The 23,911-nt window shown below is 41.2% G+C and overlaps 1 protein-coding gene across 5 annotated transcripts in view; it reads right to left on the bottom strand.

Moving 5' to 3' along the window:
* Positions 1-9,447, bottom strand: part of CNTN3 (contactin 3) — a 323,859-nt gene extending 314,412 nt beyond the window's left edge. The window contains exon 1 of one of the 5 annotated variants that reach the window (XR_003435889.1): positions 9,138-9,446. The gene's annotated coding sequence lies outside the window, so the exon portion shown is untranslated. Of the gene's footprint in view, positions 1-9,137 lie in introns of all 5 variants that reach the window. The other 4 variants (XM_027121412.1, XM_027121413.1, XM_027121414.1 and 1 more) reach the window with 4 other exon arrangements.
* Between the last annotated feature and the right edge of the window lie 14,464 nt (positions 9,448-23,911).

A 23,911-nucleotide genomic window follows, 5' to 3' on the forward strand; every position in this document is an offset into this window, starting at 1 on the left:
TTCAGATCATTTGTTACCCAAGAAAAGCTAACTAAAACATTTATAAAATAACAAATAAGAGATAAGACCCCACATTTTTAAAATATTTATCTACATTTTTAAAAATATGCTTTTTAAATTCGAATGTGTGACTGCTGCAAAAATTACCCCCGAATTGAACCACTTAACCATATTTATTTGCTGCTGATTATGCATTTGACCTGAGCTCAGCTGAGCAATTTGTTTGCAAGTTCTGCCTGGGGTCACTCACGTTATCTTAATCTTCTGACGACTTAATTGATCACTGACATGACTGACTACCAATTCTGGCTATTGACACTGTCTTTACCTGGCCTCTCCTGTCAAAAAGCCTTGTCTGGGCTTCTTTACATGGTGGTCTCAGGAAGAGGGCAACAATGGAATCTCAGTGTCTTGAGGCTGAGGCTCGGCATTCACAATCATGTCACTTCACTTTGTCCACATTTTATAGCTCAAATTCCATAGGCTAGCCCAGATTCAAAGGGAAGGGAAATAGGTTCATTGCTTAAAGCAAAGAAAGAGCACATCACTGTGCAGAGTACCAAGGACAGTATTATTGCAGCCATCTTTGCAAACAGTCTCCCACAGGGCTGATGTGTGCTTTATCTTTTTCTAAGGTTATTTTTCTCTGATGGTCAAACTTGATATATTTTAGACTTGCCTTTCCCATCCCTGGGTGTTCGGGGTGGAACACCTGCAAACAAATACATGTAATATTTTCAATTAGAGACAACTGAAAACATTTACCCACTAGGGGTCAGTACAGAAGAGTCAATTCAAAAATATGACCCTAAAGCAAGAAAGAAAACTAAGGAAAAGAAGAGAAGGAGAAGAGATGAAAAAGAGGAGGAGGAAGAAGAAACTAACTTTAAATACACGGGCATTTAATCCTATATAAAAGTGCAAACACCTCCCCATATTTGATTTTATTCTCTTTGCCTTGAAAGCATACAAAATGGATGTATTTCTTACCCTATGAATTTATGATTTGGTATTAATCTATTCCATATTCTAATCTATGTCTTGGGTAATCTGTGTGTGGGGAGGATCAAAGTGGGTGAGAAGAATGACAAAGAAATAATCAGATTATTAATAAACAGATGTAAGAATTTTTTAAAAAATCAAGATTCAGGAGGAAAACCCCATTAAGAAATTTCTAGGAAAATGACAAAAGATATTTCCAAGCAAGTCGTAATGCAAAACCATTTACAGCAACAGACAATTAAGACCCTACTAGATTAAAAAGAAATAATGCCTATAAGTCTAGCATTTCGCATTATATGGAAATATGCCCTCCACATATAAGCATCTTCACAGAATATGTGGTTTGTTTCATGACATAACAAAACGCATATATTGACACCCTTTTGTTATTTTTAAAAACATATTTCTACTAAATACTAGAGAACCAACTCCACAGGGGCAATTACTGCTTAATATTAGGGAAGGCTTGTCTGGGCTTCTTTACATGGTGGTCTCACCATAACAGTTCAGTAAATTAGTACTAAATATAAACATTATATCTTTCCATTGCATATGAGAAACATTTCATTTAATGGTATGAAAAAGTGAGAAAGAGAAAATCTTTGACACACAAGGCTCAAATTTCCAAATTGCACAGATATACCCAGTTCTTAGTTGGTTTTACTTGGCAAAAATAAAAAGTCCTAGTAAAGGGTCACTAAGAATAGTTGAGAAAAATGACAAACTGTCTAATATATACAAATGTAAATGCCTTTGTAAGTATAGGGGATGGATAGAGGTAAGGGAGGTACTGTCTACTGTTGCATGCACCCGACTTTGGTACAACTGTGCCTTATCTGTATTCCAGAGCCTTCAGAATATTCATCAGAATTAGTAACAAGGAATGGTAATCAGCAACTTTCTGCTGCTTTACATTCACAGAAGCAGCCAGCCCAACTGAGTAGCAGCCATCAGATTAGATCACTAGCTACATTGTTCGGGTTGATTTTAATTGCCTGAAAAGGGTCATTACCGACTACTGCAATGTGTTAAGTTATTTTAAAGAGTAACTATTTCTATGTAAGAAATAATAATGGACTCTGATTCAGTTAGAAACTACAAGAAAGTATTCAGCTGGGTCTTTGTCCTGGTGGCATAAAAATACTGTCCAAGTCTGATTACACTGATAAACAAACATTCTTACCTGCAGAACTCTTTAAAAGTAGTATGGAAAGTCAACACAGATTCCCAAACTGATGACCGCAGAGAACAACCCAAATGTCACATCCTGGTTTATAAAATGCCAAGATTTCCATTTCCATAGCAACTTTTACATACAGGCAACTCCAAGGTAAAGAATTTCATGATATTTAAGAAGACAAATATTTGCATGGAAAAAGGTCTATGGAAGTGGAACTTTTGAAACCTCAAAGATACTTGCAAAAATATTACATCAGTGTATGACTACATGGAAACTGTAGCTCTCAGGATAGTTGTTCTTTAAATTAAAATTCTAGATACATGAATCTATATATGGGATAAAACGGCATAGAGGTATACACATATTCTTGCAATCAGGCTAAAAACATTGTGACATCAGAATAAGATCTGTTGTCTAGTTAAGAGTAATGCACCAGGATCAATTTCCTGGTTCCGGAATCATACAACAGCTATAGGCAATGTGACCATCAGGGGAAGCTGGGTGAAGGATATACAGCACTCTGTACTATCTTTGCAACTTCCTGTGAGTATAATTATTTCAAAACAAAAAGTTTTAAAATGCAGGTTACCAAGACTCACTCCCACAGGTAACTCAGAAAGTCCTGTAAGGGCCAAGGAATTTCCATGATTTCAACAGGACAGTTCATGTTTCTAGAAAGATCATTAATTGGGAAGCAGTGAAAGAAAAGTAGAGTATATTCAGCACTGTAAGAGGGGCTTTCTGTTTGACGGATGATTGGTGAGATTGTTTAATGCCCATAAGGCTTTCCTCCATTTTTAAGTAATTAGTTACCCTTTAGGAAGAAGTGCTTTTGATTTGTTGTGATGCAGTCATTTAGTTCTTTCTTCCTTATGCCAATGTTTTACTCTAATAAAATAATGAAATTTGAGAATTCCAAATTACCCCCCTCACACTAAAATAAAACAATTACACCAAAGACCAATCCTTGGTACTGGCAACCTTTTAGCTTATGCTTTTTTTTTTTTAATTTTTGGTTGTGTTGTGTCTTCCTTGCTGTGCGTGGGCTTTCTCTAGTTGAGGCGAGCGGGGGCTACTCTTCTTTGCAGAGCACAGGCTCTAGGTGCGTGGGCTTCAGTAGTTGTGGCACACAGGCTCAGTAGTTGTGGCTCATGGGCTCTAGAGCACAGGCTCAGTAGTTGTGGTGCATGGGCTTAGTTGCTCTGCGGCATGTGGGATCTTACCGGACCAGGGCTCGAACCTGTGTCCCCTGCATTGGGAGGCGGATTCTTAACCACTGCACCAGCAAGGAAGTCCCTAGCTTATGCTTCTTCTAGGGCATAGGTCTGTCAGAGAATTTTCTAAATTCAGACCATATCAAGATATTCATCTATTGTCAATGAATGACTTGTCACCCAGAAACTGTGCAAGATAAAATAAAACTCTTTAAATATACACTAAAATAATTTGAAGTCCAAAAAAAGATGCCCTAATATAACTATAGTAGAATCTGACTATCTTCCTTTCATTCCACAAATATTTACCAAAATCCTAATAAGTGTGTTCCACTCCACCCACAGACTATCAGGAAAGGCAGATATTAAACTAATGTACAGTGTTAATTAAACTCTAATCCATTCTCCCTCTAAAGAAGAACATTTTAAAACACAGGTGAGAGCAGACAGCATGGGGCTCAAATCTAGTCCAGGAGGGAGAGTAAAGACTTCTTGGAGGAACAGATGGATGGGTATCACTGGGCAAATGGTAGGATTAAAAGTAAAGAGCTTTCCTGGCAGAAGTAACAGTGAATTGAGGGCAGACACGAGCTGAGACAGGAATGAGGGGCTTGGGGTGGAACCCATGGGTGCAGGGACCGTGAAGCCATAAGTGTTACACTGAATTGTAAGGGAAGTTAAAGACGGCACCTGTAGTTGGAACACTCTATATGGAGGGAAATGAGGGGAAGAAGTCTCACGTAGACAGGCTGCATCAGTGGCAGTTTTTCTCTCGGCAGTGGGTGTCCAATGACAAGATGGATTAATATAGCACCATGTGTTGGAAAGACTGGAGCAAGAAAGGGAGTGTGGGGAGGAGGGTCATTTCTTAATCTGCTGCATTTAGGTAAGAAGTGTAAAGGGAATAAAGCACTTGAACCCTAAGCTGGTGCATAATAACCCAAATAAAACGTCTTGTATTTTTAATCAGTTGACTGGTTACAGAACAAAGGAAGAGGATGGTGCTAAAGACCACTGGTGTCACTTGCCTTGAAGACAATGAGAATCAAAGAAAGAAGAGATCATCTAAACTGGAACCAGCCTGGGAAGAAAAATGCTCAATTCCATTTTGACAAAATAAGTCTGAAGTAGCAGATATTCTAGAGATCTAAGAGACTGTGGGCGAAGCCACAGAAAGAACCCTTTGAAAGCCAGCTGCAGACTTCTGTTGAACAGGGACATTCCTGACAGAATCTTTGATCACAGGGGTGCCCAGTCACATGCTTCAAACTCAGCACCCCCAAAAGCACAATTCTCATGGGTGGATCAAACTCCACTGTGAGCCAGGTACTGTGATAGGAGCTGCTTTGCAGTAGCGAGTAAAACAGATGTGGTAACTGCTTACGAGACGGCTTACAGAACAGTCAACAAGGAATCAGGTAAGGAAATAGTTCCAAGTTATGATAAGGAGGAATATTTTCAGAAAGTTAAGGAGGACATGAACAGAAAGAGTGTAACAGAGGTGCCCTAATTTAGAGGAGGAAGGATATGAAAGAGAGCCCTCTCTTAGTAACTGATATTTAAACTGTGAGCTAAGAAGCAATGAACACTAGTCAGAATTTGTAATATGTGTGCCTCTGTGTGTGCGTGCGTGCACGCACGCACACACACAAGCATGTTTTGTGTGTTTGGGGGTAAAGGCTAAGGGGAGCTACCAGGCAAAGGAACAGAAGAAGCCCTAAGGTAGGAAGGAGGTCAACAAAACCACAGACATAAAAAAAAAAAGCCTACTAAGTTCTTATTCCCAAAAGCATGGGAGGAGATGATGCTGGAGGGATAGGCAGTGTTTAAATCCTACATCGCTCTGTAGGTAATACTGAATAGTTCTGAATGCAGCAGAAAGCTACCTAAGTGCTTGAAGGAGAGGAGTACTAAATTTAACTAAATTAAAAAAAAAAGAAAGAAAGAAAGAAAGAAAAATACTGCCCTGACTGCTGTGCAGAGAATGATTTGGGGAAAGAAGTAAGAAAGGAGGCAGGGAAGCCAGTGCAGTTGTCCCAGGAGAGAAGATGGTGACCTGGAGTAGGATGATGTGAGTGGACGTGGAGGGAAGTGGGCCAACTGAAGAAATATTCCAGAGTTAGAATCAAAAGGACACAAGAACTGAGTCGCACTAGTTCCCAAAATAAGATTTTTCTGAAGTACTGCAATGATCCCAAGAATTCTTTCTCCTATTAAAAATAGTATACTGTCAGGCTTATTTATCAGAAATATAATCAAATTGCTTTTAGAATTACAGAGCTCATCTTTTAACATTTCAAAGGCATTAAAAATCAAGAGATTTAGAAAAGCAAATGGGACAAAGTTGTTCTGTTTTAGAACACAGAAAATTTAGTCTGAGTTCTAAAGGCACCTAAGACAGTGCTGTGGAATTGCTGTAACGTATATAATCTATTTCTTAAAATGTCAATATGTCTGCAGTAAGGAACATGCATACCTTGTGAATTATCTTATCCTACTTAATAAAAGTCATTTTTTCCTCACTTTTTTGCAAGGCAGTTTCTTGCACAGTAAAGATTCTACAAATATTTACATTCCAAGTAGCAGAGCTGTTTGAGATGCAATAAAGTTCTGCCAGCACTTCTATTACAAAGCCTTATTTCTTGTTTACAACATGCACATAAAAAGGGGGGAAATAAAACCATACTATGGATTGAAACTTGGCATACAAAGTTTCGACAAGAAAGTACATTTCTAGTGCAGCAAGTTTTCAAAAAGAATGTTCCATAGTGTTTAGGAGATAGACTAAGCCATGGTGGGGAAGGGGAATGGGGGGGAGGACACTTGGGGGTGTCCTTTACAAAAACCATTTAGCACATGTGATCCGATTCTGAATTTTTTATGCAAATTAGATCTGAGACTAAGATCTGTAACCCATCAATTTTAAAGCAATATTCTATCTTAAAATACTCTGTGGCTCCAACATGCTAATTACTGCCAAATATCTTTGCGAACAGGGTATTATCCAATGCATTATTATCAAGCATAAGAAAGGAAGTAGTCCACCAGCATTAAATGATTAATAAATGCTTATTAAAACCATGGGAGCACTTCAGAGATGCCCACCTTCAAAGAGACAAAGTAACTCCCTAAGATCAGAAGCCTTATTAAAGATGGACTGGTGGGGATCATTGAATCAGAGACGGCAAGCAAACATGCACAGCATCTATAAAATCCTCCTGCCATCTGAATATCTCCCAATGTATAAAATTAACATTATTTTACTGCTAACAACTTACTAACTGGTGACTGGAAAACACAGAACATTGAACCAGTCATACGATTCTCTGGTGGCACTGCAACAATATAGTGAACTATACACAGATTTGGCAGTTTGAAAGGGGCACTTATATACTATTTCAGCACAAAACATATTAAGAGTTAATGAGAACTTCAAGTTGGACACTTAAATTACATAGTTAAAACAAAGCTGGAAGATGTGTACTGAATGCATGAGAAGGAGTTAGGAACTTACAAAAGAGAAAGACACTTCGCCAGCAGAGTGAAGAGGCTATTAGTTTGTAATAACTAGGCATAGATGAAATGTGACAGTGATAAAATTGAACATAAATCAGCAACGGAAAGGCTGCAGCTAATCTTCTGCTCCAGTTGAAACTGCTCAGCACTTTGGTCCTATTAAATGTTTTGTTGCCATTTTAAGGAACACTTGGGCTACCCAGTTGTGGTGTGAAGGATATTTAAAAATTAGAGTTCTCCTGGAGAAATGAACTTAATGCGTTCACGTCTTCCGGCTGACCTTAATGACATCCACATAGCAAATAGGACATGGGGCTGAATGTTACTGTCTGAGGCAGCCACTGCCTGAATCTATTCCCCTGCAGATCAATTAGCCATTCAGTGCCTCCGATATCCCATCTTTAGATAGGAGGGCCACACATATGGATTCAACCTCACCTTTCATGTAAAAAAAAAAAAAAAAAAAAAAAACATGTGCAGCAATTTGCTCTATGTCCCTGGTGGACATGGATCCTTCCCAGGGTCCTCAAACCACATGTTGACTCTCAACTGACTTCAAGCAAGCATTCAAAGATCAGCAATTCCTGAAGCCACTATTTTTATAATTGGCACAGTCTTTCCATTAAGGAGGCTGAACCCAATCAGACATCTTTTATGAACAACATTTACAAGAACCTATCTTACTGTACTCAGTAACTGGCACATATTAGGCATTTTGCTAACGTTGCTCAAATGGGTATGAATATTAACTGGCAGACAACTTCCTCCCTAGTACCGTGGTTCACAAAGGGTTAAAACCACAGACACAGATACCAGGTTACAGCAGCCAAAGTCCTATGACTGTTAGTAAACACAGTTAACAAGGCAAAAGTAACACATTTGACTTCAATATTGAGAGGCAATAGCTCTTTCAAAGGCAATTACTCCTTTCAATCTCTGAAGGGCTCTGAATCATTGTTCTGATTAATTCCTGTTTTTAATCTATTAACAGATCAGAATTCTTTTTCAACTGGTGTGATATTCATCTCTGTGGGGAGATGGGAAACAGATGTGGGCAGACAGAAACCACAGCACATACAGCATTCCTACTTTTTTTTTTCCAGTTATTCTTGCTTAATCATTTTAAAATTATTTCTAGATTTACCTACTCACTGTATGAGCTGGGGCTTCTGACCTCCCTCCTGCACATGACACAACTCCTGTCTGTTGCTTTCTCTAGCTCCGTTTCCCCACATCTTGGTTTGAGATGAACAGGCTGGCCACCCCTTTCCCAGAACTCTGTTCCCCTCCCTTCGGCTCAGAACGGAGATTTCCTCTCCTCCCCATACCGGTCACCGTTTGTTATTAAATCATTCCTCTGGGTGCATCTCCCTGCTGTAAATCAATACGCAAATGCAATACAGGAAAGGACACAAGGACTGGCGAGCCGTGCGGAGCTTTGCACAACCAGAGCCCAGAAGCTGTTCATTTCAAACAAACCAAAAAGAAAAAGAAAAAAAAATCCCCCAAGGTGCTGTGCACCCCAAGTGCAGTTGGCACTTCCTGGTTTTCTGATCTCGACCTCTCAACATTCTGGTACCTGCTTGGTTAGCTTTGCAAGGCCCCTTAGAGAACGGAGAAGCAGCCAAGAACAGGGGCCGATCTCAATTAAACTGGATCACAGCCCATCAGAGAAAACCTGTCAAATAAACGCAACGGGGCATTCCATCCAAGACTGCAGATTTGAAAGTGGAAAGAAAATGCATCTCGGCAAACTTGATGGCTAACGGAGGCATCCCCCACCCTGGCTTCCTTAGAGCTGGAGGCCAGGAAGGGGGTTTCTGGCAAAAAATTATCTCATTTCCATCCTCTGCACCATGGACCTGGGATTCTTCCTCTGCACCCTTACAGTGAACAACTTTTTTTTTTTCCCCCAACTTTCCCTGGCCAAATCCGCTGAGATAAGGGCAAGCCAGGGGAACCCACCTCGCATTACCCCACGCTCGTGCCGAGGATGCGGAGTCTTCCCATCAGAAAACCAATCCTCTACCGAGAAGGAGGAAAATAATCTCCCCCAAGCAAAAGAGCCAGGAGAGGCAGCCTTTATTCTCGACCCATCGAGTGTATTACCCCGCAAACAAACTTTGGGGCTGAGGAGCCGTGAAGCCAGGGCGGAAAGTTTGCCCCAGCATTTGGCTCATCCCAGTACCCGGGCCGGCGAGAGGAGCCGGGCATGCCCAACCTACCTGTCCCTGCAGCTAGCTCACCAGGTGCCAGTTCCACCGGCCGGTCAGCCGCCTTTCGCCGGGGCTCGCTGGGCAGCCGTGCGCGCCCGCGCGAGACGCCGCCGCCGCAGCCTCCCGGTCCGCGCCGTTCCCGGCCGAGCCCGCGGCGCCCGCCTGCCAGCCGCCGCCGCCGCCGCTGCGCGCCAGGCTGCTGTGGCCGCTGCTGGCGCCAAGCGAGCGGTGTCTGCGCTTCCGCCGCTCCGGCGCGGGCACGGGAAAGAGGGGAGAGGGGCGGGCGGGAGGGGAGAGGGGCGGGCGGGAGGGGCGGGGAGCGCGGCGGAGCAGCCAACGGGGTCCCGCGCCTCGCGCCGCCCGCGTGCCTACCCGCGCTTCCGCGCCCTTGCGCCCGGCAGGACCCCGCGTCGCCCTGCGCTCAGGCAGCGTGCGCCCACGTGCGTTCGGCCTCCGCAGGGCCCTGGGCGCGGTTCCAGAGGGGGGCGGCGGTCAGCGTATCACCGCTGGGTGGCCTTGTGCGCGCACAGTCGGGCCCCGGGGAGCACGGGTTAAAGGTAGGAGTTCCACTTCTAGGAAAGCCTCCTACAGCTGCTCTCCCACAAGTGCGCAAAGATGGGCAATTTTAGTATTAAAGCTTATATTTATTAAGGGCCGCCTACGTACCAGGTAGCGGATTGCGCAATTTAAGTGAATTAGTTCTTGATTGTCCCCAGAACACCCCTGGGTCTATTATTACTCCCTGATTTAGTGATGAGGAAATTAACTTGCCTAAGGCTGAAATGAGTTAGTTATGAGAATAATCACTAATTTTTTTTGTCTTTTTACAAGGACCCTATAAGGTAGATCTTATCGCCTTTATTGTCTTAAATACATACAAGACAGTGTTTGGTTGGACAACCTAGGCTTGAATGAAAGCCTGCTAATTAAAAGAACAGCTAATTAAAGTATAGTGGAGACAGGATGGAATATAATGCAGCCACCTACAGAGAGGGAAGTACATCTACTAGTATTGCCATGAAATGACCTTCAAGAGGTATTACTAGGAGGAAGAAGTTTCAGGAAAAGTATTTTCAGTTTTTTGCTTATGTACATGTGCAATGCATGTTTATGCATTCACCATTTCTAGAAGGATGACCCAGGATACTGTTAACAGTAGTCCTTGTGAATAAAACTGAAATTGGGACTGAAATTTATAACTCTTTGACATTGTTTTTAAAGTGTAGCATAAATTTACTTTCTCTTTATAGAAAAAAAAAATCTACTCCTGTTTGTTTAATTAGACTTAAGCGTTTCCAGCCGTTTCCCCTCTTCTCTCCTTTCCTCTCTCTGATTCCTACTGTCAGAGGGACACAACCGCTCATCAAGGGCAGCAGCCAGGGCGAAAAAGACCTGAGAGGGCTTTTAAGGGAAATAGCTGTTTGGCTCCTCTATCTCATTTTTGCTCATTTCTCCCAGGAATAAGTGCTCCTGTTTAGTCCCCTGCAACTCAGAATGGAATTTGAACTTTTGGAAAACTCTCCTTCAGGGGGCTTAAAAGATAACAGGTAGAAAACCCAGGTCAGTAAGATGCAGAGCACTGCTGCCTACACTGAAGCCTACATGCAGGGCCCCAGTCCTTCTTGCTGGTGGAAAGCAACTGCTTCAAAGGGTCCAGTGAGGCGGGGTTTCCCCCAGAGCTGTTTCGGCAGTGATGTCTCCTTTTCCCTTGAGCACACAGCAGGGTCCTGGGATACACTGGGTAACTTTGTCTGCTCTTGGCCACTTTTATCCTCTCTCTCACTTTACCAGGAAAACTGTTCTTCCCTGTCAAAGTAATGGCTGGATTAAAAAAAAAAAAAGATGGGGTTATTTATGTTTCAAAAGAGGGGAGGCAAGGATAGATGGAGCTCACTACTATAAATAAAAATAATGTGCTTTTTCCTGTGAGAATTAAATTGCAGTAAATTTGGGCTCCTTAAGGTCTCTCTACTTAGCAAAAGAAAAAAATAGAACAGGTACAGAACTGTGGTTTATGGTCGTTTCAGTTGTTATTGGTTACTGTAAATAATCTTTTTGCTTGCAATCTGGCAATGTGTTGGCAAACCCCCTGAGTGTGACAGAATGTTTTATTGGGTAGAACTGGTGTATTCTGGAAGGAACTGAGAAAACTTTCCATGCAAATTACGCTCATGCCTTGCACCTAGCAGGTGCAATTACTGCCAGGCCCACATCCATCACAGGAGTGCCTCTTCTCTTAATATTTTCAAGTCGATGTCTCATAATGCATTTTCCTTCTAATACATACATAAACATAGACCCTATGTAATGGGAAGGGAAAGAGCATTTTTATCAAGGAGGAGGAGCTTTCCCCAGGCAGCAAAATGACGGGAAAAAGACAGGAGAGAAGTTGCTTTAAATTAGAGGGAGAGAAATCTAAACCTGAACCCCCCACTGCCGTCTCCGAATAATTAGTCATTTCCAAGCTCAGATTACGTTCGTTGCCTGTGCTGGTGAAAGCTGATTAGCGCTGGAAAGGAATTTAATGAAATTTCGAATCTATGGTCGCAGCAGAAGGGAGGACATCCTAAATTTGCAGGAGTAATGATGACCATTTCGTGTGAGGCACAGTTTCATAGTCAGAAGAGGTAAGAGGTGTATAAATATATGTATATAAGGAGATATGCATCATTTTATTTCCTCCCTTTGCTCAAAATGTAAAGCATAATTTGAGTCAACTGAAGACCTGATATTTACCAGAAGTTGATACACAAGAGCAGGTTTAAATAAAATTTCCATCCAATTTCTGGGCCGGAAGCCCAGGAAATTAAAAAAAAGAAAAATTAAAGGCACATGTGGGTCTTCTCAGTGTGAATGCCGGATGGAGTTTTTCTTGAATTTGGCCTCAACTGATTGTAGCATTATAAGCAATTCTGCAGTTACGTTTCAGCAGCCATTTAGATGGTAAATCCTTTTTTTAGGGTATATTATAACTAAGAATAATAACTTCCTTTTTATATGGCATCTTTTATAACAAAGCTCTTTAAAGTGTGAGATTATCTTCCCATTATTAAGATACCCCATCTGTGTTGGAATATAAAAGCTATTTCATGCCACTGACACCGCATAACAGTTATTTGTTTGCCTGTTTCTTGTGTAGCAGAAGGAAATGAAGAAAAATATCTACTAAACCCACAGACTGACATTCTTCGGTAAAAGTATAAATTGGAATGTAGCCAAGTTACTAAGTTAAACATACCCATTTCTATAAAAAGAGGTGAGGAGTCTTTTAGTTTCCATGGGTGGAAAGATAAGTCCTATGGACTTTGCCATGTTACTGTCCCCAAGTACATATCTAGATGTAAAGATTATATTACTGAGTATACAGAATTGTCGTCTCTAGTGCTGGGGTGGGTGGTTCTGAGAGGTTCCTTGAGTCAGGCTAAAGAGCAGTAGTAAGTTTTCAGCATCCCAACAGGAGTAAAAATTAAAGTTGTTACAGTAACTGGATAACAGAGGCAAAAAATCTTCCATGAAACTTTCACCTTAAATGTTTGTCCATTGAATACCCTTATTCAAGCAAGTTCTCCATTTCTCTGGTAAGAGGGTCAAACTGGAGGATTCTGGAAACATGAATGCATGTAAAACGCTTAGCACTGTGCCTGGAACTTAGCTCTGGGTGCTAATCAAATATAACTGATTAAAGTATCTTACTCACTTGCTTTGTCCTCTAAAGGTGATTGCCAAACTTTCTGTCTGTAATAGCTCTGCTGTCATTCTCTTTATGTCACAGAACATATCCCTGTGTGACCCTATTTTTTACATGTTTTTTGTTGCCAGAATCCCTCACTAGAATGCAAGCTGCATGAAAGTGTGGTCTTTTATTTGTTTGTTTCCTGTGGCATTCACAGCCCCCAGCACATATCTGACCCACACATGATTCAGATTCCGTAAATGTTGGTTTAATGATTGAAAGAGTTTCCGGTGTGCCAGGCATTGTACTCGTTGCTTATACCCAGTACTTTGCAACCCTTAAAACAACCCCAGCAGGTAACTATTGTTTTACTGTCTTTTACAGATGAAGGAACTAAGACACATAAAAGTGAACTCATGTATTTGGAAGCTCTCTGTTTGAAGATTACACAAGCTGTAAGTAGCAACGCTTAGCCTCGAATTGTGGGGTCCAATGCCAGACCCTCTGCTTTCTGTGCATCCCTGTGAGTTTAAGTGGACTTTGCTACCCATCCAGTCCAACACTTGTAAAACTTTAATATGCCTGCAACTGGGAATCTGCTTAAAATGCAGATTCTCATTTAGCAGGTCTGGGGTGAGGCCTGAGACTCTGAATTTCTACCAAGCTCCCAAGCGATGCATGGAGCTGCTGGTCCAGAGACCAGACTTCGAAGAGCTAGGTTTTCATGTTAACATATAATCCAGTTGGCCCATCCCAAATTTTAGGGATGGAAATTAATGGAGGTTAAAAAGCAATATTGGAATTACTTAAATAGTTATGAAATCATAGAGTTTGACTTAGAATTATTTCTTCTAGGTTTACAGTGACTAGTCCAAAGTAAAATCTCAACGAATATTAATTTCCTATACAGAAGAAGAATCTGAGGCACAGAAAGGTTATGTAACTTTTCCCAGTTCACTGGTGGCAGAGCTGAGATAGTGACCACCTGATACCTGTGCTCTTTTTGGTCAGAAAGCGCTGACGCCTCTTGATCAGTTTTTTGTTTTTTGTGGTTTTTTTTTTGCGGTACGCAGGTCTCCCACTGCTGTGGCCTCTCCCATTGCGGAGCACAGGCTCCAGATGCGCAGGCTCAGGGGCCATGGCTCACGGTCCCAGCCACTCTGCAGCATGCGGGATCTTCCCGGACCGGGACACGAACCTGTGTCCCCTGCATCGGCAGGCGGACTCTCAACCACTGCACCACCACGGAAGCCCTGATCAGTTTTTTAAAAGTAGATTTCATGGAAATTTGAAATGGCAACAGACTGACAAGGTTAAGAGAGTTGGTAAAGAGGGTGTGCACAGATGTACTTAGCGATTGCACTTTCGTAGGGATGAGGTTGTTGCACCCTGAGGAAGAAATGAGGGCACCTGAAGTTCAGAGCTCCTGAATTGAAAACCTATTACACAGCACCGTTGAAGACTGCTACATGTAAGAGCCCTTCCCCCTAATGTATGTTACTATACACAAGCAATGTAAGTTTCCCATTTAGTAACTCTATTTATGGGATTTTTTTCCCCAATATTAATGGGAATAACACTGTCTTTCCTATTTAAATATGATCATGTTTTGAAAAAGAGGTACATATGTCATTTCATTGAAAATATGGGCTTTTGCCCAAAGTAACTTGCCTTTCATTAATTTACCTCATCATTTTTTTTACTGTGGGTTTTAATAAGTATTTTATTGGTTTGTCTGTCTAAAATGTTTTCCCCAAGACGGCCAATATTTCTTGGAATAAAAATGAAGATTTTTTTCATACGCTGAAATGCAGAAAAACATCCTTTACATATTTATATTTTCATTCTGCTCATTATTATGATGCAAATTTTTCAACAGTAATAAATATATTGATGTTAAAACTGGGCTTCTGCTCTATGTGTATCTTTGACATGCTTTTATATCTAAAAAATCTTAGCTGATATGGTGAGACACAGGTCGTTTTTCTAAACTTAAGGTGAAATAAAGTTCTTCACAGGGGAGTTTGAGAATGAAAAACAAAAACTGTTTCTTTATGAATAGAGGATGACTGTTATTAGCCGGAAAAGTATCTTGGATGAGGGATAAAGAATGAAAACAAAGATTGTTTTAGTCAGCTCTGCCTCCTAGAACAAATTACCATAGACTGGCTGGCCTACACCACAAACATTTATTTCTCATACTTCTGGAGGCTGGAAATCCAAGATGAGGGTGCCAGCATGGCTGGGTTCTGGTAGAAGCCCTCTTACTGGTTTGTAGATGGTGGCTTCTTTTCGTATCCTCACATGGCAGAGAGCAGATAGAAGGAGGTGGGGGAGGAGAGAGAGAGTGTGTTTTCTGGTCTCTTCTTATAAGGGCACAAATCCCATTCATGAGTCCTCCACCCTCATGATCTAAGTACTTCCCAAAGGCTCTACCTTTTAATATTGTCAAGTTTTTAATATAATAGCCAGTTATTTTACCAGCAAAAGTGAGTTTATGCAGAAATAGAGGAATTGCAGTTCGGAATACCCAGACTATGGTAGATCATAGGCAAATCCAGGGAACAAGGAAGGGGAACCTGCTTTAATAAGGAATTGTTTTTTTGTGTGGGGGGGAGGTGGTTTGGAAGGGGCTGTAATAACCAAAGAGTCCACTGGAGGAAGCTGGGAGTACAAAGTATGGAGGCTTCTCATTGGTTGAGCTGCTACGGTCTGATGGGCTGGGCTGTCTAAGGGCAGAGTTACATTTTCTCCTCCCTGCTAGATAGTAAAGTAGACAGCCCCTTCCTCCCTGAGATGTAGGCATGTGTCTTTTCCTATTTGTAGTAAATGACCACGCATGGCAGGCATGAGAGCTCCCCCTATAAACCTGCACAGACTCCAATTTTAGCTGAGGTTTCTTTAATTCATTCCACAGTACTGTCACATTGGGGGTTAGGATTTCAACATATGAATTTTGGGGGGACACAAACATTCAGTCCATAACAATGACACAAAGTAAATTGAGGTAAATCTATGCTAGGTAGAAACCATCGTACAGAAGACCAAGAGACAAGAAAGAACAAGTTTGTGTTGATTTAGTTGCTATCATCAGCTCCTAATGAGCTTACAGGGTAGTATGGTGAATAGTATTTTGACAACATTTATAGGCATCTGTATGAAGTGGGTCTTTTAGGCTCTGAAAAAAGAAATGTAAGAAATTGTTTTACATTTCAGCCAGTTTACCCCAGTGAAGTGCTTTTTCTTTAATAACTTAATGTAACATTAAGTTTTCTATTTCCACTATTTACTAATAATTGGGCAGTGTCTTGGAGAAGGAATAATTTCCACACCTAGTCACAACTGGCCAAAATGCAAGGAAACCTTTCCTTTCTCCAGAGTTTGGAGAAAAAGCAGCTGATTTCTAAGGTTCTGATGACCACTTTGGACCTCTCACAGGGCCCAACACACAGCATGCATTAAAATGTTCACTGAATGAACGTGTGTCAAGTGGTAAATTTCTAAAATTCTTTTTGATTACATGCCATTTATTTTGATCACCTACTTTCAATTTTTTTCCATTTTTGTCAATATGATTAAAGGAAAGAGATTTTTCTCATTGAAATGCACACACTTCATTATGCTAAAATATCCTTTCGAGAAACTGACAACTAGAATCCTTTATTCTAGTGGTTCTGACACTTTTGCCTCACGTTAGAATCACTTGGGGGAGTTAAAAAAATCTGGGTGCCCTGGTTTTACCTCTTCCTGATTAGTTCGGAATCTCTGGGATGCAATACCCAGGTATCAGTATTTTTTAACTTCCCATGTAATTCTAGTATGCAGATAAGTTTGAGAAGCATTGTGGGTTGAAATGTGTCCCCTCAAAAGAGATGTTGAAGTCCTAACCCCAGGTACCTGTGAATGTGACTTTATTTGGAAATCAGTTTTTTGTAGATGGAATTAGTTACATTAAGGGAAGGTTTTACAGAATAGGAGTGGGCCCTAATCCAATGACTGGTGTCCTTTTATAAGGAGGGGAAGTTGGACATACGGAGAGCAGAGAACGCCCTGAAAAGACACAGAGAGAGGCACAGAGGGAAGACAGCCATGCAAGGTGGAGGCTGAGGCTGGCATTGTACAGCTGTAAGCCAAGAAACACCAAGGATTTCCAGAAATCTCAAGAAACCAGAAGAGAAGCATGGAACAGTTGTTCCCTCTGAGCCACCAAGAAGGAAGCCATCCTGTTGATAACTTGACTTTGCACAGCTGGCCTCTTGAACTGTGAGAGAGTACATTTTTATTGTTTTAACCTACTGATGCAGTGGTTAAGAATCCGCCTGCCGATGCAGGGGACACGGGTTGGAGGCCTGGTCCAGAAAGATCCCACATGCTGGGGAGCAACTAAGCCCATGAGCCACAACTACTGAGCCTGCACTCTAGGGCCCGCGAGCCACAACTACTGAGCCCACACGCCTACAGCCCATGCTCCACAACAAGAGAAGCCACCGCAATGAGAAGCCCACCCACCACAATGAAGAGTAGCCCCTGCTCGCTGCAACTGGAGAAAGCCCGCACGCAGCAACAAAGACCCAACGCAGCCAAAAATAAATTTATTTAAAAAAAATAGCTACTGAGGTTATAATAATTTGTGACTGCAGCCCTAGCAAATGAATACAGCGCTTCTTAGTGGATCCAAGGAGTAGGCTGGCCAGCAGTTTGTAATTCCTCCTTTTCATCTCATTTAGTCAGCTAGCTGAATTGGTGGGTGGGTTCTAAATTAATAGCCATTTTCACTGACTATGCCAGAGCAAATATTCTGCCTCCTTCCATTCCTCCCTCTGCCCCACCTCGGTCATTAAGCCAGGCAGAAAAATTCAAAGCACTTATTTGGATGAAACATTTCTTTGGGTCATTATAGTTTTAAGGTTTAGACTTTGCCACTTGTTAGTCCAAGCATTTGTTTGCTTACATTCTTTCTATCATGGTCCATAAAATACTGAGTCACATTACTCTAGTATTTTCTCTTTTAGGCAAGTTCAATTGCTGCAGGATTCAATCACTATAATCAAAACATTTTTTTTTTTTTTTTTTTTTTTGCAGTACGGGGGTCTCTCACTGCCGTGGCCTCTCCCGTTGCGGAGCACAGGCTCCAGACATGCAGGCTCAGCGGCCATGGCTCACGGGCCCAGCCACTCCGCCACATGTGGGATCCTCCCGGACTGGGGCACAAACCCGCGTCCCCTGCATCGGCAGGTGGACTGTCAACCACTGCGCCACCAGGGAAGCCCCTAAAACATTTTAATACTTGAAAACAATGAAAGGAAGAAGTGACTTTCTTTTTCTTTCTGTCAAGGTAATAAGTTCCCAACTATATTTTCCCATAAAACAATCTCTTCCAATTGTTTCTTCAGTATTTATGAAATGTTCCTACACTACAAACTATTTTAAAAATGAGATTCAAAGAGACTTTAGGTGACTCTTAATCATTTTCAAACTATTATCACAATTATCACAATTGCTGGGAAGACAAGTATAGGCATGATTTGGACATGGATGCAAACAACCTAGTAATCAAAAGCTGAGGAAGCAGCCCTCTTCCCAGTGAGCCATTTTAGATGATAAAATAAGTAACTGCAGTGTGATTCTCCAGTTAACGAGGATATTCTGGTTATAGCATGAATGTGTGTGAAACTTCAGAGCAGGTCTAGAAGTTTATAAATTATAATCCCCAATATGACTGTTGTGTATCTGACACCCCAGCTAACACAAATTAGACCCACAAATGCAGATGTGCAAATAGGAAAGCATCGGGAAGGTTATCAAGTGAGATGTTTTTTGACAGTTAAAATCACAAAACAGAGGTAACTTAACAATTAAGGGTTAGTGAGTCACATGAATAGAAGTATCACTGGTGGAGAGAGAAGGCTTCTAACTTCTGTTAGCAAAGGTTGCTAGTTTCTAGAAATAAGCATTACGGGTATTTTGGCTAGTCCTATTTTGACCACTAGGCAAATATCTTAGGGGCTATTTCTGGCTTTTACATCCTCAGGATTCTTAGCAGGGAAAACACACATAATAAAAGGAAGGTGGTGGATTACAGTGATACTACCCAGATGATTGGAGAGGAAAGATCTCTCCCCCTATGGACAGCCAGTATTTTATACATAACTAATGGTGGGCGACATAATTTGTGGCATAATTTCAGTGTGAAATGAAAATGTGGGACCCCTTGCTCGAAACACAGGAAAAAAGTGTTGTCTATAAATGTAGCTTTTTTCTTTTTCCCACAGTTGATCTCTCTTGAGTTGTCGTGATGTTCTTTATTTTCTGTTTAATGTCATTCTAAATAAAGGAGAATTAAAAATGTTAATTTTTAGCATGAATTTTACCATGCATATTTATGTTGTGCAATGCCAGTTTTAAATGCAAATATAAGAGCATTTAACTCATATGTGGTATCACTGAAATTATACAATTTGTGTTTTGTAGCTTTTACATGCATATGTATTTTGTTCTTCCCAGAACAATGGAAAGGCTGGACAAAGCTAACTCAGCTGTTATTTTATCTGATATGCAAAACTCTCTATTTTCTGCTTATTGATGAATGAGGAAGGATTGAAAGAAAAGCATGCGTGGGTTGCTTTATCTTTCACTTTCCTCCGGTGCCATAATTTTCACATTTGTGAAAATTGTCTAGTACAGGGAATAATAGCAAATAAGAAAGGATAAATAGTGTTCTTTGGTTGTTAGGATTTCTCAGAATGCCATTGCTCTTTTTCTGCATTGGAAGCAAAATTCTGATTCCGATGGAAAATGTGGCCTCTCAGGGCTATCAGCACCTTGCCTACTCAGTTGTGGATGTAACTAGCCTACTTTTTACTTTAAGTTTGATTCTTGCTGAATTCCCAGGCACAGTGAGTGTACCAGAAGTCTGTGACTATGCGCCTTCAAGAACACTTGTGAATGGCACAACAAGGACTGTCGACGCCGGGATTGCACGCATCTCCTCTGCACAAGCACATATTCTGTTGTCCAGTGGATTTCATTAACAAAACACGAGTCCAAAGACAAAATTATTAAGAATTTCAAGGCAGCCACAACATAGCGTTAAACCAAGAGCAGGGCAACCGCATGGGTCACGCCACCACGAAGCCCCCTGGCAAAGCTGTTGTAAGCCTATAACTGTAGTTTTCAAATTCAACTCTGCCCTCCCACTAGCATAAAAATGTCTTGGATTTGTATGTAGGTTTTCAGGTGATAGCTAAAGACATTCAACTTAGTAGGTAACTGGGGATGTATAAAAAAATAGTGCTATCATTTTTTAGCTCTTATATCCAAATTTTGGCTCACTAAAAATCGATTACTTTTGTATAAAATAGGTAAGCATTGTGTCCCTGAGTATATTTCATCCCCTTTCCCCTCCCTCCCTTCTTCCCTTCCTTCCTTCCTGCCTTCCTTCCTTCCTTCCTTTCTTTCCTTTTCTTTATTTTTCCAGTGTCCTTTCTTTGATTCATGTTGGAAGTTCGCTACTGGAAACTAGCCACAATCCACATTGTGGACCTCCAAAGCTATCTAACAAGGCTCGGGCAATTAATATTTACTAGAGAACAATATAATTCCACAAGCAGTCATACCCTCCCTCTGCTGCACACATTTCTATGCATTTCCCTCTTTTCTTAAATTAGTGTAGCCATTGATTTTGGTGTCTTTTTCTTAGGGAACAGCTTTTATACTGCGTGTTTAAAAAGTGATGATAGGGTTCTTAGACATGTGGGCTTGTGATTCACTGATAGAGCCTTTGAGGGTAAATCTGCCTTTTCGGCATTGTTAATCTCTTTTTGCCACCACTCTTTTTTAGAGAGTTCTTGCATTTAACATTTAGATCATTAACTTTAAGTAAGAAGTGGCAGAATCTCAAAACTGGCATACATTCCACAAAAGCAGCCTGGGGGCTACACACATTCTTCCAAGTTTTAATACTCCCAGGTGCTGCTTTTGTTGAAAACATTCCAACTCTACCCTGTATTTGGTATGCTGCCCTGTTTACCAAGAGTGCAAATCTCCTGTAAACCTTACTTTTAAAAAGGCTACCAGGATCAGAGCCAATCAAAAAAGGAACAGCCTTCATAAATATTCACAACTCACCAGAGACTGAGCTGTAACAAGTAATGAATAGTCATAGGGAATCTCATCACTGACGGAGACCCATCAATGCAAAAACAAAACCCCATTTCCAAAAACAATACAAAGGAAGCATGTCTGTAAAATACAGGCTAAGAGTAGTATTATGAAAACAATTATTTCAATTTAGGGACGTCTCTGTTATATTCCATGCATCATTTATTTTCTCCCCCTCCCAGATTAAATATACATTTTTAAATATAAATATCTGTTTTAAAGACCTGTTTTTCCCAATATACCATTTTCCCCTTGCTACTTGGATAACTGTCAGCAGTAAGATACATGCATTTTCTCTGTATAGCATATCTGTTTGCTTGCAGGACTCATGGGAAACTAGTAGGTGATTTTTAAAGTGGTTTCTGGCTTGTGGTAAACATTTCATCCTGAAAACTGGAAAAACACTTGGTTCGACTACCCTTAATCTGAGAATAAAATATTTGGGCTTAAAACATGAAGCGGGTAGAGGCATATGGGCTTCAATGGGCCAGGAAGTATTCTGGACATTAAATCTGGGAGAACAAGGGAAAATGTGTCTCTCCTTCCTTATTTCTCCCTTTACTGCTTGTTAAATAGAATGGTCAAAGCCTCCAACCTCCTGCATCTGTTACAATGTTTTGTAGATTAGATATTTGGAAAGCACTGTTGCTTTCTGAATCTGTCTTAAATGTGATCTGCTCTCTGTTATGAAACGCACGCAATTACAGATGATTTCATAGGTATGTACTATGAACAGGACACCTCTGGTTGTATGATGTCCTTCCCCTCTTCACATGCATCTGCATGATTAAACTCTAAGAGAGACTGGAGGACTCCAAGTATTTTAATGTATACATGAAGTAAGTCCACAGAAACTTTCATTTATCCTTTTAACAATCTTATTATCCACCTAACTCTCTCTGTTTCTCTTTTTTTTAAAATAAATTATAGTTGACTTAGAGCAAATTCATTTCACAGTCACCTCTTCCTCAACCGTCCCACACCTTAAATTCTAGAAACTTGCAACTGCCGACTAAATCAAATATAAATTCCTCAACTTTACATGATGCTTCTTATTAGTAGTCTATTAGCATTAGGATGCTTTGGGTACCAAATAGTAGATACTCAAACAAAAAAGAGGAAAATGTGTTCATAGAACCCAAAATCCAGAGCTAGAGTTAGCTTTAGATAAAGCTAGATCCAGAGCCTTTTTTTTAAAAAATAAATTTATTTATTTTATTTTTGGCTGCATTGGGTCTTCATTTCTGCACGCGAGCTTTCTCTAGTTGCATTGAGGGGGGCTATCCTTTGTTGCGGTGCGCGGGCTTCTCATCGCAGTGGCTTCTCTGGTTGTGGAGCACGGGCTCTAGGCATGCGGGCTTCAGTAGTTGTGGCACGCGGGCTCAGCAGCTGTGGCTTGCGGGCTCTAGAGCGCAGGCTCAGTACTTGTGGCTCACGGGCTTAGTTGCTCCGCGGCATGTGGGATCTTCCCAGACCAGGGCTCAAACCCGTGTCCCCTGCATTGGCACGCGGATTCTTTACCATTGCGCCACCAGGGAGACCCTAGATCCAGAGCCTTAAATCATCTCATCAGCTCTCTTCTCCTTTGTCTCTCTCTTCTCCTGTGCCTCTATTATCCTTTGCATTAAATTCAGTGTCAAACTTGTGTTCTCACCATTTGGCAACTCCTGGCAGCTCCAGGCCTACATCCTTAATGGTTCAAGGGTATCTGAATGAGACTGCTCTTAATCCCAGCAGTTCCAAAAGAAGTTCCAGAATGAAATCTCATTGTACTCCTTGGCCTACCTTAGGTTACTTGCTTATCCTTGATCCAGGCTCTGGAACCAGAGGAGATGATGCTATGATTGATGGACTTGAGCCATAGTCCCACCCTTGGACCTAGGCATAGACCTAGGAGCCAGCCCCCCACAGCCGCATGGGCTGTGATACTCATAGGAAAAGTAAGATCTTGTAGACAAACAGAGAGTTGAGGCTGGGCAGGAAGTAACAACAGACATCCATCAGAAGCCATAGCCTACATTTCTTATTTTCTCCTATGTCCCTAAAACAACCTGTTGTGGAGACCTCTTTGGTTTTATCAGCCACTGCACAAGGGAATGGCAGTGGAGATTCTGTACCTAGCTGGAGGTCATGAGTATCAAGCATGGTCTAGAGAGATATAGTCCTCTTCCCAAGAGACTGCAGTCAGCCATATAAGATTTTGAGGAAATCTTTCTACCAGTTCTTAGTCCAAAATCTAGTCTGGAAATCAAGTCTCATTCCCAAAGATGGCTGTCTCTAGGGAGACTGAGTCTCTTTTAAGTCAAAGGCTTAAATCTGGCCCAGAGTTTCATGGCTGTAACCTCTCTGAGATGTTTAATTATATATTCAACATAGGTTTAATCATATACTGAACATCCCATAGCAAGGAGGGTAAGATAATTGTTCTGACACCTGGGACCTCCCAATTGCATTAAGCCACTCAGACCCTCACTGCAGTGTAGTGGTCAAATTGGCATCTCAGTACAGCCTTCTGGTTGCCTCCCCCACTGACCTATCCAAAAGCCATTTATGAAAGGTATAATTCTGCTAAGCAGGGCATCCCCCAGTAGAAAATAGGATGCAAAGACATTAAAAATATACCCCAACTTTTATAACCTACTTTTGGCATTAACATTTTTTTTTTTAATATCCCGAAAGCCTCAAAAAAGGGGAGCAGCCTCTGGCCTTCTGTTTCCAACACCTTTAAAATTATCTCTCTCTTTATTGAAACTTTCCAGAAGCCACTTTCCTCTAAACCTTCATAGCAAGTTCTGAACTTCACACTGAGTCCTCATTATCTTCTGCCTTGAATTAGTGTTGTGTGCAAGCCTTAGATAGTAGTAACCTTTTGAGTTCAAGGCCTATTTATACCTTGCCTATGTGATATTTATATTTTTTTATGATGTGCTTGTTTAAGCCTTACAATATT

Source organism: Aethalodelphis obliquidens, unplaced genomic scaffold (assembly GCF_003676395.1).
Source record: "Aethalodelphis obliquidens isolate GAN/ISIS:26980383/991018 unplaced genomic scaffold, ASM367639v1 scaffold22, whole genome shotgun sequence".
Lineage (NCBI taxonomy): Eukaryota > Metazoa > Chordata > Mammalia > Artiodactyla > Delphinidae > Aethalodelphis > Aethalodelphis obliquidens.